The sequence below is a fragment of the Oncorhynchus gorbuscha genome, linkage group LG06, assembly GCF_021184085.1.
Source record: "Oncorhynchus gorbuscha isolate QuinsamMale2020 ecotype Even-year linkage group LG06, OgorEven_v1.0, whole genome shotgun sequence".
Taxonomy (NCBI): domain Eukaryota; kingdom Metazoa; phylum Chordata; class Actinopteri; order Salmoniformes; family Salmonidae; genus Oncorhynchus; species Oncorhynchus gorbuscha.
The window spans coordinates 19,588,813-19,604,096 of record NC_060178.1 but is presented as its reverse complement, the minus strand read 5'-3'; the positions used below and the strand labels follow the sequence as shown (position 1 = coordinate 19,604,096).

The following is a 15,284-nucleotide window of genomic DNA, read 5'->3' as shown; positions in this document are numbered from 1 at the left end:
CACTAAGTGGCCATGTAATAACAAGATATATTCTTGCATGCAGTGCTCAGTAGTATTATCTAACATAGCCTTCAGCAAAATGGTGTATTAATTAGATAATCTCTTCTGAGATTCTGTTGCATTCCATTCTAAGAACCAGATGTGACAAAAATCGAATTCATTGTGCATGATGACATAATACTAAGTCCCAGGGACAGACAGGAACACTGAGCCAGATTCTGAATTCTGAATTCTGCAGAGCCAGATTCTCAATGTGTCTCACTGCCTGTCTTACATCAATGTCATCAGAGAGGATGAATGCACGTATGCAACATTTATTTAGTGATAACATTGCATTGGACTACCTGTTCTTGTTTTTCCTTACAGATTTGTTGTTATAGCTGCTGACTCTGGACTGACTGACCCACAGTACATGGCACAGTTGTTATATTATATATATGAAAAAATCAACCAGTCAGAGTTTGCACTTGCAGGATTCATTTCATAAGGCTTCATTAAGGTTTCAGCAATATTAATAATTAAACGAATGTATTAAACTTTGACTCTGTCTGAGTTGCCCTTAAAAACTGAACTGTAATGTTTAGGCTATAGTAAAATGACTGAAGCTTGCCAGAGAGAGGGCTGTACTTCCACAGCCTCAGGGTGAAAAGCAGTCAGTCAGTCAGCAGCAGTCGCTAACGGAGGGGAGAGGTAGGGAGCACAAAGAGAGGGACAGAGGGGAGGAGGACTGTAAACTCCGCCTCCGGACTCGATCATCTCACATTCCTTATTCACAGCCCCTCACGTTAGAGAATAAAGAGAAAGAGAGACGAAGGGCACACGATTAAGGAGAGCAAAACGACCATGGCAATATTCAAAACGTCTGAGCTTGACATATCTGATCATAGCGCATCTCTAAAGTCGACTTGGGCATGGAGCACTCGCACCATACACAGAGTTCAGCAGCTGAATGACGTTGCACCTGAGGACAAAATGAGGGTGATCTTCATCCAGAACGCCGGTTTCGTCGCTGCTTTCTCGGGAGGCAATGACGCTGAAGGTTTCGCCTGTTAGTTTAGAGTTAACGATGTTGGCAGCACTTTCACGGTAGATTATGTGAACGACCCAGAATAAACGAAAGACTGCGAGATAGATAATGCCAGTTACTATACGGATAACGAGAATAGAATAGCCCGATGTTTTAAATAACCTAAATATGTTTTCTTTTTGGATTGCTCAATTTTGAGCACCATTGTCCATACCCGAGGAGACATCAATCGAAAGTGGATTCAGCTTCTGACATGCATTGGTCTGTCGAATTCTGAATACATATTCAGAGGACTGTTGCCCTAGAATATACCTTTATAGTTAGACATACATAATATACATTACATTATGTATCAGACGCGTCAAGATAGATGATGTCTCCTTTGTAATATTTAGCTTTTTTATTTAATCATATAATAATGACTCACTCTTATAAGGCGACAAATGGATGAATAGATGTGGAGAGAATTCTTTGATCAGAAAAAAATGAACAAAGGCAGTGATCATTAGACAATCGGAATAATGTATATGTTTATTAATATAATATTTACGCATTGTTCCTTGTAATTTATTGTATTTATTACGACTATTATTAGGCCTATAATAAAGTATTACTATAATATCAATATTTGTCAAATATAGCTTAGTTTAATATCTTTATCTTCGGGAAGTTAGTTTTAATACTTCCCTAGAGAAGATGGATACAGCTTTTCTCTCGGCCCACCGAGGGCTGACCCGTCCTGAGTCCAAACAAACCCTCACCTCATCGGGTAAACCATCTGGCGGTGACCTGTCCCCTCCACCGCTACCTGTCGGTCATTCAATGGCAGAGACACCGGCAGCTGGCGATGGCAGCAGGAGAAATTCAGGCTTCAAGAAACACCACCACAAGCATAACCTGAAACATCGCTACGAATTGCTCGAGACTTTAGGAAGAGGGACCTATGGCAAAGTAAAGAAGGCAATTGAACGGCACTCAGGGAGAGAGGTGAGACACTTTTACAACTCTCTTTATGGATAGGGGTAGGGGTTAAAAACGTTCTTTCCGCATAGGGGTTTGAAGCACCCTGTACATAACCTCTGTTCAGGTTCTTAGAATGCGGCTCATATAATTTAGGCCTACAGACTGCAGGCTACTGTTGAGGCCCAATCCGGAGTCATAGAAAACATAGCTACAACAAAGAGGCCCTAAATACCCAAATAGCTTCTTTGTTGTGCTCTAGGCTTGTGAGTCTTTTTCCCTCTCTGGGAATTCCCCCGTGCTCATAGGGCCCTAGAGGCCCTGGGAATCTCTGCAGCACGCATGCTGTCCCCAGCAGTGTCTCGCGACCGGATGCTTAAGTGCAGTTGTTCAACTAGCTGCTGATTTATTGATGCAGCTTAAATGAACCCAACCATGTGCACCATTGAAACCGGCCAACAATCCTCCAAGATACTTCCCCCTACTCATGTTGAATGGGCTGGAATTGTGCAAGGTATTGCTGTAAATTGAAGAGGTTCCTAGTTTGGCAAACTCAAACGTGAGACCTTGCCGAGAACAACAACTATGTTTCTTTCATTTGACTGCATGTTAAAATAACAGTGTCCTGAATGACCTGTCATTTTGACCAATGTCCCTTAACTGTTTGGTTTTTGTTTGTGTCTTGGTGCTGTGTTTATCAATATGTTCTTCATGTTTCTCTATGACTTTCTGTTGTCATTGAATGCTCGCCATCTGCCCTCATGCACCCGACTTGGAGACCAGATTTTTTTCTCGTGCTGCAGAATTTTACCCATGTGCCCCATTGGATGAACTTTCCATATGTGTGTTCAGATTCAGAATGCCAGAAGGAAAAACTCAGCATGTCCAACGCTCCTGACACACACATGCATGGTGGGGGCACCATAAACCCATAGCTCAAATAGCTCCTTCAGATGGCCTGCCTGGCTGGTGACTGGTGCTTTATGGCAGCCAGTGCTTTATAACACATTTCTCCACTCATTAAACACACAGGGTGCTTGGATGTTTAGAAAATAAAGGGTGTGTTTGGGTCTGCTTGAGTAGCCTAATCACATCTTGTGACATTTTTAAGGCTATTATGTTATATCCCTTAATAACCTCTGCAATAACACTTTGTATGTCATTGCCATCTCCACATGCCCTGACATCATTCTAGAAATGTATGGAGTGATGGTATTCCCTGATCCCCATGCAGTCCTCCTCTATCAGTGAGCCTGGCCTAGCTTAGTTCTCCAGCCCTTAATGGTTCCACTTCAAATGGCAGGCAGTAGAGCTGATCCTGGAACAGTATGTAGCTAATAATAAATCAACCTGAACCATTTCCATTGAATGTGTCACAACATTATTAGCAGTACAAGTGGCCATGTGCCCTTTGTAAATCAACACTTGAGTGCATTCGGTTAAGCATCACCCAGACAGAGACAGAGAGAGAGAGTGTACAGACAGACGGTGGCCCCAGAGTGTGTGTGTCTGGCCTGGTGTTTAGAGAGCGCTGTAAAATATCTTTACATGGAAAGGACTGTCCCTGGCCTAAGGAGCCCCTGGTGTCCATATGATAGAGATTAAAACTGGGTGACAGACCGTTATGCAATCCCTCTGCTCTGGCTCTGCCTGTTCTACTTTCCCTGGTTGGCGTGCTGGCTTCTTTAACAGCTAGACTAAATGAGAAGAGCAGAAGGGGAAAGAGATTGAGAAGAGAGTGTGTGTGTGTGTGTGTGTGTGTGTGTGTGTGTGTGTGTGTGTGTGTGTGTGTGTGTGTGTGTGTGTGTGTGTGTGTGTGTGTGTGTGTGTGTGTGTGTGTGTGTGTGTGTGTGTGTGTGTGTGTGTGTGTGTGTGTGTGTGTGTGTGTGTGTGTGTGTGTGTGTGTGTGTGTGTGTGTGTGAGAGAGAGAGAGAAGCTTGGAAGGGACTGTCATTAAAGAGAGATTGGTTAGATGTGTGGGTGCATGAGCATATATGTGAAAGTGACTGAGCCTGTAGACATAGGATCTGCAAACCCTTCTCTTGTGTGTGTTGGCTGCTTGGTTTGGATGGAAAGTCAGACTGTCTGTCCTCATACTGTATGTCTGGTCTGATTGGACTACTGTATATCTGGTTTGATTGGACTACTATATATCTGGTCTGATTGGACTACTATATATTGGACTACTGTATATCTGGTCTGATTGGACTACTATATATCTGGTCTGATTGTTCTACTATATATCTGGTCTGATTGGACTACTGTATATCTGGTCTGATTGGACTACTATATATCTGGTCTGATTGAACCACTGTATATCTGGTCTGATTGGACTACTGTATATCTGGTCTGATTGGACTGCTATATATCTGGTCTGATTGAACTACTATATATCTGGTCTGATTGGACTGCTATATATCTGGTCTGATTGAACTACTGTATATCTGGTCTGATTGTTCTACTATATATCTGGTCTGATTGGACTACTGTATATCTGGTCTGATTGCACTGCTATATATCTGATCTGATTGAACTACTATATATCTGGTCTGATTGGACTGCTATATATCTGGTCTGATTGTTCTACTGTATATCTGGTCTGATTGTTCTACTATATATCTGGTCTGATTGGACTACTGTATATCTGGTCTGATTGGACTGCTATATATCTGGTCTGATTGAACTACTATATATCTGGTCTGATTGGACTGCTATATATCTGGTCTGATTGGACTACTATATATCTGGTCTGATTGGACTGCTATATATCTGGTCTGATTGGACTGCTATATATCTGGTCTGATTGGACTACTGTATATCTGGTCTGATTGGACTACTGTATATCTGGTCTGATTGGACTACTGTATATCTGGTCTGATTGGACTACTGTATATCTGGTCTGATTGGACTACTATATATCTGGTCTGATTGGACTACTGTATATCTGGTCTGATTGGACTACTGTATGCATTTTCTGATTGGACTACTGTATGTCTGGTCTGATTGGACTACTGTATGTCTGATCTGATTGGACTACTGTATGTCTGGTCTGATTGGACTATTGTATATCTGGTCTGATTGGACTACTGTATGTCTTTTCTGATTGGACTACTGTATGTCTGGTCTGATTGGACTACTGTATGTCTTTTCTGATTGGACTACTGTATGTCTGGTCTGATTGGACTACTGTATGTCTGGTCTGATTGGACTACTGTATGTCTTTTCTGATTGGACTACTGTATGTCTGGTCTGATTGGACTACTGTATGTCTGGTCTGATTGGACTACTGTATTTCTGGTCTGATTGGACTACTGTATGTCTGGTCTGATTGGACTACTGTATTTCTGGTCTGATTGGACTACTGTATGTCTGGTCTGATTGGACTACTGTATTTCTGGTCTGATTGGACTACTGTATGTCTGGTCTGATTGGACTATTGTATATCTGGTCTGATTGGACTACTGTATGTCTTTTCTGATTGGACTACTGTATGTCTGGTCTGATTGGACTACTGTATGTCTTTTCTGATTGGACTACTGTATGTCTGGTCTGATTGGACTACTGTATGTCTTTTCTGATTGGACTACTGTATGTCTGGTCTGATTGGACTACTGTATGTCTGGTCTGATTGGACTACTGTATTTCTGGTCTGATTGGACTACTGTATGTCTGGTCTGATTGGACTACTGTATTTCTGGTCTGATTGGACTACTGTATTTCTGGTCTGATTGGACTACTGAATGCAGGCATGAGCTTGGATGTTCAAGTGTAAATGTGTATGCAATTCTGACTCTTGCACGTGCTCATGTGCGTTTGTAATGCTCTAGATGTTGCCAGTACGGAGGGGTGTGTGTGTGTGTGTGTGTGTGTGTGTGTGTGTGTGTGTGTGTGTGTGTGTGTGTGTGTGTGTGTGTGTGTGTGTGTGTGTGTGTGTGTGTGTGTGTGTGTGTGTGTGTGTGCGCTTGCATGTATGGGTGTGCGCACGTTTGTACTGTGTGTTCGTGAAAAGGTTGTGGTGACAGCAGGGCTCAGAGGGAGCAGTGACACATGAAAGGCCATCCCCAGCAGGAAATGAGACAGGGATGGAAAGTTAATATCCTGTGGGGGTCCAAAGCAGAGGGAGGGGAGGAAGGGGGGAGGGAGAAAGGGGAAGAGGGAGGGTTTGGTGGGTGAGGTAGGGAGAGGTAGGAAGGTAGGGAGATAGGGGCGATGCAGGAGAAAGGAGGAGGGAGTAGGGGAAGGATGGAGGGAAGGGAGAGCAGTTTAAAGAGAACTCCACCATAATGGTAGGGGTGGGCTTCACTTAAGGGGTTACAAAGTCACATTAATATGAGTTTAAAGCACTAGATTACCTCACCCCAAACAGTGGATTCAGTGAGGATTAACTGGGAGGAGAAAAATACATAGATTCACTGTTATTGACTGTAGTCGTGCAGTTATCAGCATTCTTTCTTCTTCTCTCTGGCTCTGTGTTAAACATACTACACTGAGAGATGGCTCTGCTCTCGTAATGTCAACTCCCCTAATACACACACACTATCTCTTTCTCCATCCACACACATGAACATGATCTTCAGAGAGAAAGGGGTAACTTGTGATGTATACCTCATCTATTTTAATGGGCTGAGAAAACACCGGCCGCTGTCAGGCTCTAGTGGAGCGGAGCGTGGCCTCTCACATCAAACACACTGCAGCATACAGCCCAGCAGGAGGAGTGTACCTGGCAGAGGCTGGCTGGGCCAGGCCGGCAGGGCAGCGATCTGTTTGACAGACAGTAATAGCCCACCACTTAAAGACAGGCGAAGGGCTGCACTATACTGTGACAGCCAGCTGGCAAATGGATGATTCGCAGTAGAGCTGGGACGATAAACCGAAAATGATCCACACCAACCATGCTGATCACTTATCGCAGGCATTTTGCTGATAACGTTCATTACGATAAGTAGCCTATACTAGAGGAATAGTTTAAAGGATAATACAAAATAAACTGTGCACATTCATGTTATAAAAATATAGCGTAGCACCCCGAATTATCGGCATTTTCAACAGCATTTGAGAAACATATTACTTTCAGTGTTATCTTGTGATCAAGACAAATGTTTTGGATTATTAATGTCGTAAAAATGTTAGCTAATGGATTAGCAATTAGCATGTCTGACATTTCAGTGGAAATACTACTACTATCAGCTTTTTGATACGCGGTTTAGCAAAAGAAATACGTCCTGTATTATCGGCATACGGTCCCCAGTTATTTGCCACCTTACTATTTTGTTTAGTTACAGTTATGTTGTTCAAAAAAGAGACACTAACCTCATATCCAAAGTGTTTACTAGATAGTTGACTAGTTGCCTTCCTGTAAAAAGAAATGACTTGCCTGTCAACTTTTCATTGCGTAGCCCGGTGCGCCCTCCTGTAGACTATTATAAATGGCTTCACTGTTGTAACCAAATAATGTCTCATTATTTTGTTTTACAGATTAATATTATGTTTTGAGAAAGTAGATAATAGTTTAATACTAACATATACATGAATATGAATAATTTAGGTAAAAAGTTTGATATTAAATGATGTGTGTGTGGTCTGTCGGCAGTAAAATTTTACAATATACAGCGTGTCCCACAAGGTGTATATATATTACTTTTTTGAAACAATCAAAATGTAACTTCATTTACATAAACTGCAATGAAAATTGGTTGTCAGCTAGCAAAATGTACCGTTATTTTCTAGGCCATTTAAATGTTGAACTCGAGGTGATTTAATCTACAAAACAGGATCCCGGGGAATAAAAGAGGAGCCACGGTGGATGGAGGGATGGATCTCTTTGTCTGTTCTCTGTATTGTTGGGATGCTGTCTCTCTAAGCTAATGATTTTACAAACAGTCTAATTTGAGGGTCAAAGAGCAGGGTCTGTTGATACTGTACTCTACTGTACTATCTGCCATGAGAAAGTGCATCCCATCCACATATCTCTGTAGAAATGAAACCCCCCACACATACCACTGTACCCATGACTTTAGGACAGGTGTGTCCAACTCATTCCATGGAGGGCCGAGTGTTTGCGGGTTTGAGTTTTTTCCTTCCAATTATGACCTAGACAACCAGGTGAGGGGAGTTCCTTACTAATCAGTGACCTAGACAACCAGGTGAGGGGAGTTCCTTACTAATCAGTGACCTAGACAACCAGGTGAGGGGAGTTCCTTACTAATCAGTGGCTTAGACAACCAGGTGAGGGGAGTTCCTTACTAATCAGTGACCTAGACAACCAGGTGAGGGGAGTTCCTTACTAATCAGTGACCTAGACAACCAGGTGAGGGGAGTTCCTTACTAATCAGTGACCTAGACAACCAGGTGAGGGGAGTTCCTTACTAATCAGTGACCTTATTACATCAATCAGGTACAAGTACAAAACCGCAGACACTCAGCACGCCGTGGAATGAGTTTGACACATGCTTTATCATGTCAGACCTTTGTGAATTGATACCGTACCGTCTCCAGGTAGACTACCTTCTCCTGTACTGCATTTTTATAGGAACTTAAACCACGCCCTCTTACTTTTAAATAAAAGAATGCAAATGTGAAAAAAGTGACCTGCAGTGCAGACTGTGTGCTGCTTCACATGGAGACAGACTGTGGGCTGCTTCACATGGAGACAGACTGTGTGCTGCTTCACATGGAGACAGACTGTGGGCTTACAGTCCTACTAGTTTAGGATTTGGCGTGACGTGAACACAGTACTATTGCTGTTGATGACCCCATGAGGTAATGGAAAACACAAAACAATGGAGGTACAACACTTACAATAAAGACCGGTGAATAATTAACAGACTAAAGACGACCACTCGGCATGTGAAAACTAAACAGGGCCTTTACTTGTTAATATGTATTTCTTTTTTTATTCTATGTAATCAAGTCATGCTCTGGATGAGGACTTTTTCCGGCCTGGGTTATTTTTATTAAGGTACACCGTAATTAGCTTGGAACAGTGACTGTATGTGGTTTCTACTCCTGCCTTGCCCTGGAGTAGACCTGGCCTTCACTGTAATGGACCTTTCTCTTAGTAAGGAAAGTTTTTGTCCTCCCTAGCTAACAGAGGCAGTCTAAATTAATATACAGTACAAATATACAGTAGTAAGAATAATCCATGGGGCTCAAACCTGAATGTTTCGTATTAGTGAATTCTAGGGCTGTCTGCGACTAAAACAAATATTGGTCGACCAAGAGTCGTATGTTCTTTCGACCAATCCACTGGTTGAAATGTTAAAACGTATATTTTTCCATATATAGACACACCCTATGTGTTTTAATGAAATCAACTATATGTAGGCTACTGAGCTTGTCTGATGCTTTGAGCACAGTGTGATTAAATCATTAAGACACACAAATGACTCGAGAGCCTAACCAGAAGAAAGAAACGTATTCTCTAAACTCTTCCTCCTGCTGCTGCTGGCCTTTGCAGATTCTGCCATTACGCTCCCGAAGTTGTCAGTAATAGTGGTCGGCAACCTTTTCCATTTGGAGTTCAAATTTATCTAAACCTAAATGAAAATTATACAAATCTAAAAGTAACTTCTATTGCCATTGCCAACAATGTAAAAATAGCCTACATAAAGCCAACAAATAGGTACATTGCAGCCTGCAGTTAGAAAATATCACATTGGCTACGCATGGCTTGTCTGCAAGGAACATGAAACATTGTATGAACTATCAACTTGGTCCAGACTGAAACTTGCAATATTGTATAAAGTATTCTGGGCCCTCAAATTTTCCTGTGCCAGTGAGCTCCGGACAGACATACGAAGTGATCAGGTAGACCTATTTTATGTCATTTCCACCAGATCAGAGCATGACATTTTTTTCCCCTTTCATGCTGAGTGGTTATCGAAAGGGAGAGAGCTGGAAAGATTTTTCAAACAAGCTACATTGAGGAACTATTGTCATTCTGAAATGATGTAAAAACAGACTTTGTTTACTTGCTGTTTGAGGTGAAGAAAAAATGACTTTGAGAATCTCCACCGCTCATTAGTGGTGTTGAGTTAGGACAATCAAAAATACTATCAGATCCCCAAATGGGCACAATTATAAGCCTACAATTGCGCGCAGGCCAGGTAGCCTAGGCCTACTTCTAGGCGTAATCAGTTGCACATCCTTACTGAACAATTCTTAATTGGAATGAAATAAACCATCACTTTTTTCTCACAAGTGTAGCCCGGGTTGTGCGCTCTGCAAACAAGATGTCCACTTCGACAATGACAACAGTAAGATTGTAATAATAATAGATTGAATGCATTAACGCAAATTACGGTAAACAAACAATGTAGATTAGAAATTATGGTAATTACCGGTAGATGTACTATTGGTGATACTGTTGTGTTATCCCAGTGGCCTCCACCATGGATTAGTCCACTAAATCTGACCTGTGGACTAAATGGGGTCAGCCCTAGTGGAGTTTATATTATATGATGATATTAATATTATTAGCTCTCTGATGTAGATGTAGGCCTACACACTGTACGATGTGTCTAAGTGTTTGTGAGAGGTATGGTATAAATCAACACCATCTGTTTGCCAGAAACACTCGTAGTGTCTTCATGGACAAGTTAAGAAGGTTCAGCTCGCTCATCAATCCACTTCCCCTGCTGGGACACACACATACACTGCCAGGAGTTGCAGTTGCCATGGAAACCCACAGCACAGAAACCCCCTATTCTTCTTGATGTGCTACCTGATATATCCATAAGACTGGGGTCAGGATAGGGGGAGTTGCCCTGACACAAACAAGGAACGACGGGACAGGAACGGAACACACACACACACACACACACACACACACACACACACACACACACACACACACACACACACACACACACACACACACACACACACACACACACACACACACACACACACACACACACACACACACACACACACACACACACACACATCACAGACTTGAGAGACCAAGCTGTCTGTTAATACCAGGGTGAACACACTACAAAGGAGTCCTCCATTACTGCACCACGTGCCAAGTTGTTTTTCCTCAGAGAGCACCTTCATTTTCTCCTCTAAAGAGACAGTAAATTACACGGCAAGATCCTGTGATGACTGTGATGACTGAGTCTCGGTGTCTCTCAGTCAATTGACCCCTCCTGTCTGTGTGGACTGGATAAATGGGAGAGTAGAGGTCAGAGGTCACAGTGGGCAGGTCACTATAGGGCTCTGGGGAGGAGGGTTATGTGGTTGAGGAGGTTCAGAGAGTATTCATTTAGATTATGTTATGTAAGACATTTTGCAATGGTCAACAGAGTGTTCTTCATTCCCTGGCTGTCCAAATGTGTTTGCTGATGTGCGATCACTGTGATTCGTTGTCTGTGATTTGCTGTGTGGGTGTGTTGACTCACCTGAGTTGGTTCATCATCACAATCAGTTTGGAGGTATTGATGATTTTGATTGACTTACCCCACTAATCATCTTGTCATACTTGTATCCATGTGATTGTTAGTCCACTTTAACTGACCAGAACACGTGTCTGTCCTCTCTGTCCTCAGGTGGCTATCAAGTCCATCCGGAAGGAGAAGATCAAGGATGATCAGGATATGGTTCACATCCGCAGGGAGATAGAGATCATGTCCTCCCTAAAACACCCCCACATCATCTCTATTAATGAAGGTGGGTCTCTCTCCACACACACACACACACACACACACACACACACACACACACACACACACACACACACACACACACACACACACACACACACACACACACACACACACACACACACACACACACACACACACACACACACACACACACACACACACACACACACACTCTCTCTTGCCTCGTCCCGCTGTAGGACTGTCATGTTATGACAAGCGGATGTCATAATAAGATTGGACCTCAGCTGTTGGATGGTACTTATCTTTTCTTCCTTGTCTGAGCCCAGTCAGAGAGTGGATCCATTGTGTGTGTGTCTGTGTGTGGCTGTGTGTGGCTGTACATGTGCGTTTCTGGATGTCTTTCATAGAGTGTATGTGTGTGCACGTTCACGTGTGTATGTGTGTGTGTGTGTGTGTGTCAGGGGGGTATCCGTGAGGTTTGCCTCTCTCTCCCACATGAGAGGCCTCTTCTTATGTCTTCCCTGGTCTTGATCTCAGGGCCAGACATATGCTGGTACTTAGAGAGATCTCCAGCTGGGAGCCAGACTGAGGCTGAGGGCAGTAGAGGGAGAGAGAGGAGACTAACTCTACCCTGCTAACCTTGAGTCTGACTCTACAGTTATGGACAGGGACAGAGGGAGAGAGAGGAGGCTAACCCTGAGTCTGACTCCACAGATATGCACAGGGAGGAGAGGGTGAGAGAGAGGGAGAGAGAGAGGAGGCTAACCCCACCCCACTAACCCTGAGCCAGACTCCATAGATATGGACAGGGGGGAGAGGCCCTTAGCTCACGCTAAAGCCTCCTCCGCATATAGTATATCTGTCCCACTAGACCAGTGGTTCCCAAACTGTTCCCAAACTGTAATTATTATTATTATTTTATATATGTTTTTAGGAACTCAGTCCGGCTTTCAACATACTCTTGAAAGTAGTGATAGTAGAATGCACAAGGTGCAATTTCTAAATTGGGTCGTGCATCATCAGTTCCTCTTGTCATGTCAGTCATTGCAGACCTTAGAGAGCTATTTATAACTTGTCAGAAATGTCCAGATCAACTAGCCCATGTAGGTTTTTTAACCCATAGATTTTGTTTTAATGTTTGAGTCACTCAAATATCACATGAATACACATTAGCATTAGACATTGCAAAATGTATAGAATTGCAAGAAACCTCTGCCAACAAGAGGGGTGTGAACAGTTTGTGTCATGAACAGTTTGTGTCATGAACAGTTTGTGTCACGAACAGTTTGTGTCACGAACAGTTTGTGTCACGAACAGTTTGTGTCACGAACAGTTTGTGTCACGAACAGTTTGTGTCATGAACAGTTTGTGTCATGAACAGTTTGTGTCATGAACAGTTTGTGTCATGAACAGTTTGTGTCACGAACAGTTTGTGTCACGAACAGTTTGTGTCACGAACAGTTTGTGTCACGAACAGTTTGTGTCACGAACAGTTTGTGTCACGAACAGTTTGTGTCATGAACAGTTTGTGTCATGAACAGTTTGTGTCATGAACAGTTTGTGTCATGAACAGTTTGTGTCATGAACAGTGCTTGTGCCCATAGAAAAAGACGTTGCGAGCACGAGCAGTGGGGGCACGATATTTTCCCCAATATTGGAAGGGGGACCTGAGTGAAAAATGTAGGAAACCCTGCACTAGACAACCCTCCAAAAGTCAAAGGCTTCACTCATATTGTGTGTTGCATATCTGCTCTTTTGGTTCGACCCCACCTCTCAGTTTGAGAGGGGAAGTGTGATTTACAGAGGATGTTGATGGAGGTGCGTTACCTTACAATTTCCATCACCAGTTTGACCCACAAATGAACCTCCATCTCAAAGGGCAGTTGAACCTAAAGCACATAGATGCAGTAAATCAGATCTAGTGTCTGTTTTTATATCCCACGTCATCAGAACTGTTGATCTAACAACACTACTTAAACAGGCTGACTTATGACACTGCTTCGATTGGGTTCAAAGTCTGTCAATCTTTATTGACCCAACAAACAATCAAACGGTGCTATTTGTCATGGCAACTTGCCGGTCTTCAGTGAGTGTTGTGGTTGCTATGGTTCAACTTAGTTTGTATGTGTCTGAAAGGCTGATTAGGAGAACACTCCTATAAACTAGCCTATAAGGAGTTGGGGTGCTGCTCCCTCCTATAAACTAGCCTATAAGGAGTTGGGGTGCTGCTCCCTCTTACATACTAGCCTATAAGGAGTTGGGGTGCTGCGCCTTCTTATAAACTAGCCTATAAGGAGTTGGGGTGCTGCTCCCTTTTACATACTAGCCTATATGGAGTTGGGGTGCTGCTCCCTTTTACATACTAGCCTATAAGGAGTTGGGGTGCTGTTCCCTCTTATGAACTGGCCTTTAAGGAGTTGGGGTTCTGCTCCCTCTTATAAACTGGCCAATAAGGAGTTGGGGTGCTGCTCCCTCCAATGCGCTAAGTGCAGCCTACCCCTCTGTCTGCTACCAACCATTGCTGGTCGATTTTTTTGCAGAGGTTGCCTGATTTCTGGTGTTTCTCTTTAACCAGTGATTACTGTTGTGGGCTGGCCCCTGCCCAGAAAGTGTTGCAAATGTATAGGCCCATACAGTATGTGTATCCGGCAACACCCGTGTCAACAGATAACTGCTTGTGTGGAACAAAGCTGAACCAGATGTGCAACGTTGAGATTTTCTTGCTCTGCATCCATTCTGCATCGATCAGCAGGCCTGTGAGCATTTAAAGCACATTTGCTTGTCACTTCCAGCACAATTCAAAACCTCATAACTGGATTTTAAATTAACATTTTCCAGAGAGGTCTTCCTGAAAGTCAATTTGGTTCATTCAGTTTAAATTGTATTCACGTCATCTATTTGTGTAGTGTATTGTGTCATGCTATTTGCCCCCAGCACACGTATAGGCTGTCAAACAAGCCTGGCATGACAGGGATAAGGACCCCCCTCTGGTTTAGAGAAGACAGGACTTTGAGGAAGGATAGATTTTAGTGGGGGTACCCTTCCTCCCACTCATTTTCTGGTTTGAATGGAAAAAGCACTGCATTATGAGTGCTGTCACTATCCCTCCATGTAAAATATAAGACAAACACTAATGGGGGAATTCTGACCCGAGTTAAGCACTCGTAGTTAGAATGTAATTCCTTTTTTAATGCACTTTTCTCTCTACACGTATTCTGAACTTGAACTTAAGCATGTAAGTGGAAAAAGCGTCTACTTAATTTTTCCCCATATAAATAACACCATTCTCCATGCACTGTAATTTACAACATGATAAGAGGTAAATGAGTAATCTGTTTGGATAAGGGAATTGTAAATATATATGACACTTGTTTATATCTATTTTACCTTATCACTGGAGACAAATGTGAAACTAGGCATAGGGCAGAAAACTGAAGCATATCAACATATCAACTTTCCCACAGTAAGGTTTATGAAATGCTGTGCCATTATGCCGAATTAAAATTGTAAGTCCTTTTAACTTGCAAGGATGGGCACTCTCGAATGTCTTAATTATAGGTTACCCCAACTTACTCAGTTTCCTATTTTTATCATGTTAATAAACTCAGCAAAAAAAGAAACACCCTTTTTCAGGACCATGTCTTTCAAAGATAATTTGTCAAAATTAT

General features: G+C 42.7%; 1 pseudogene; it reads left to right on the top strand.

The window, feature by feature from the left end:
* Positions 1 to 694: 694 nt before the first annotated feature.
* LOC124037651 overlaps positions 695 to 15,284 on the top strand; it is a 52,119-nt pseudogene continuing 37,529 nt past the window's right edge.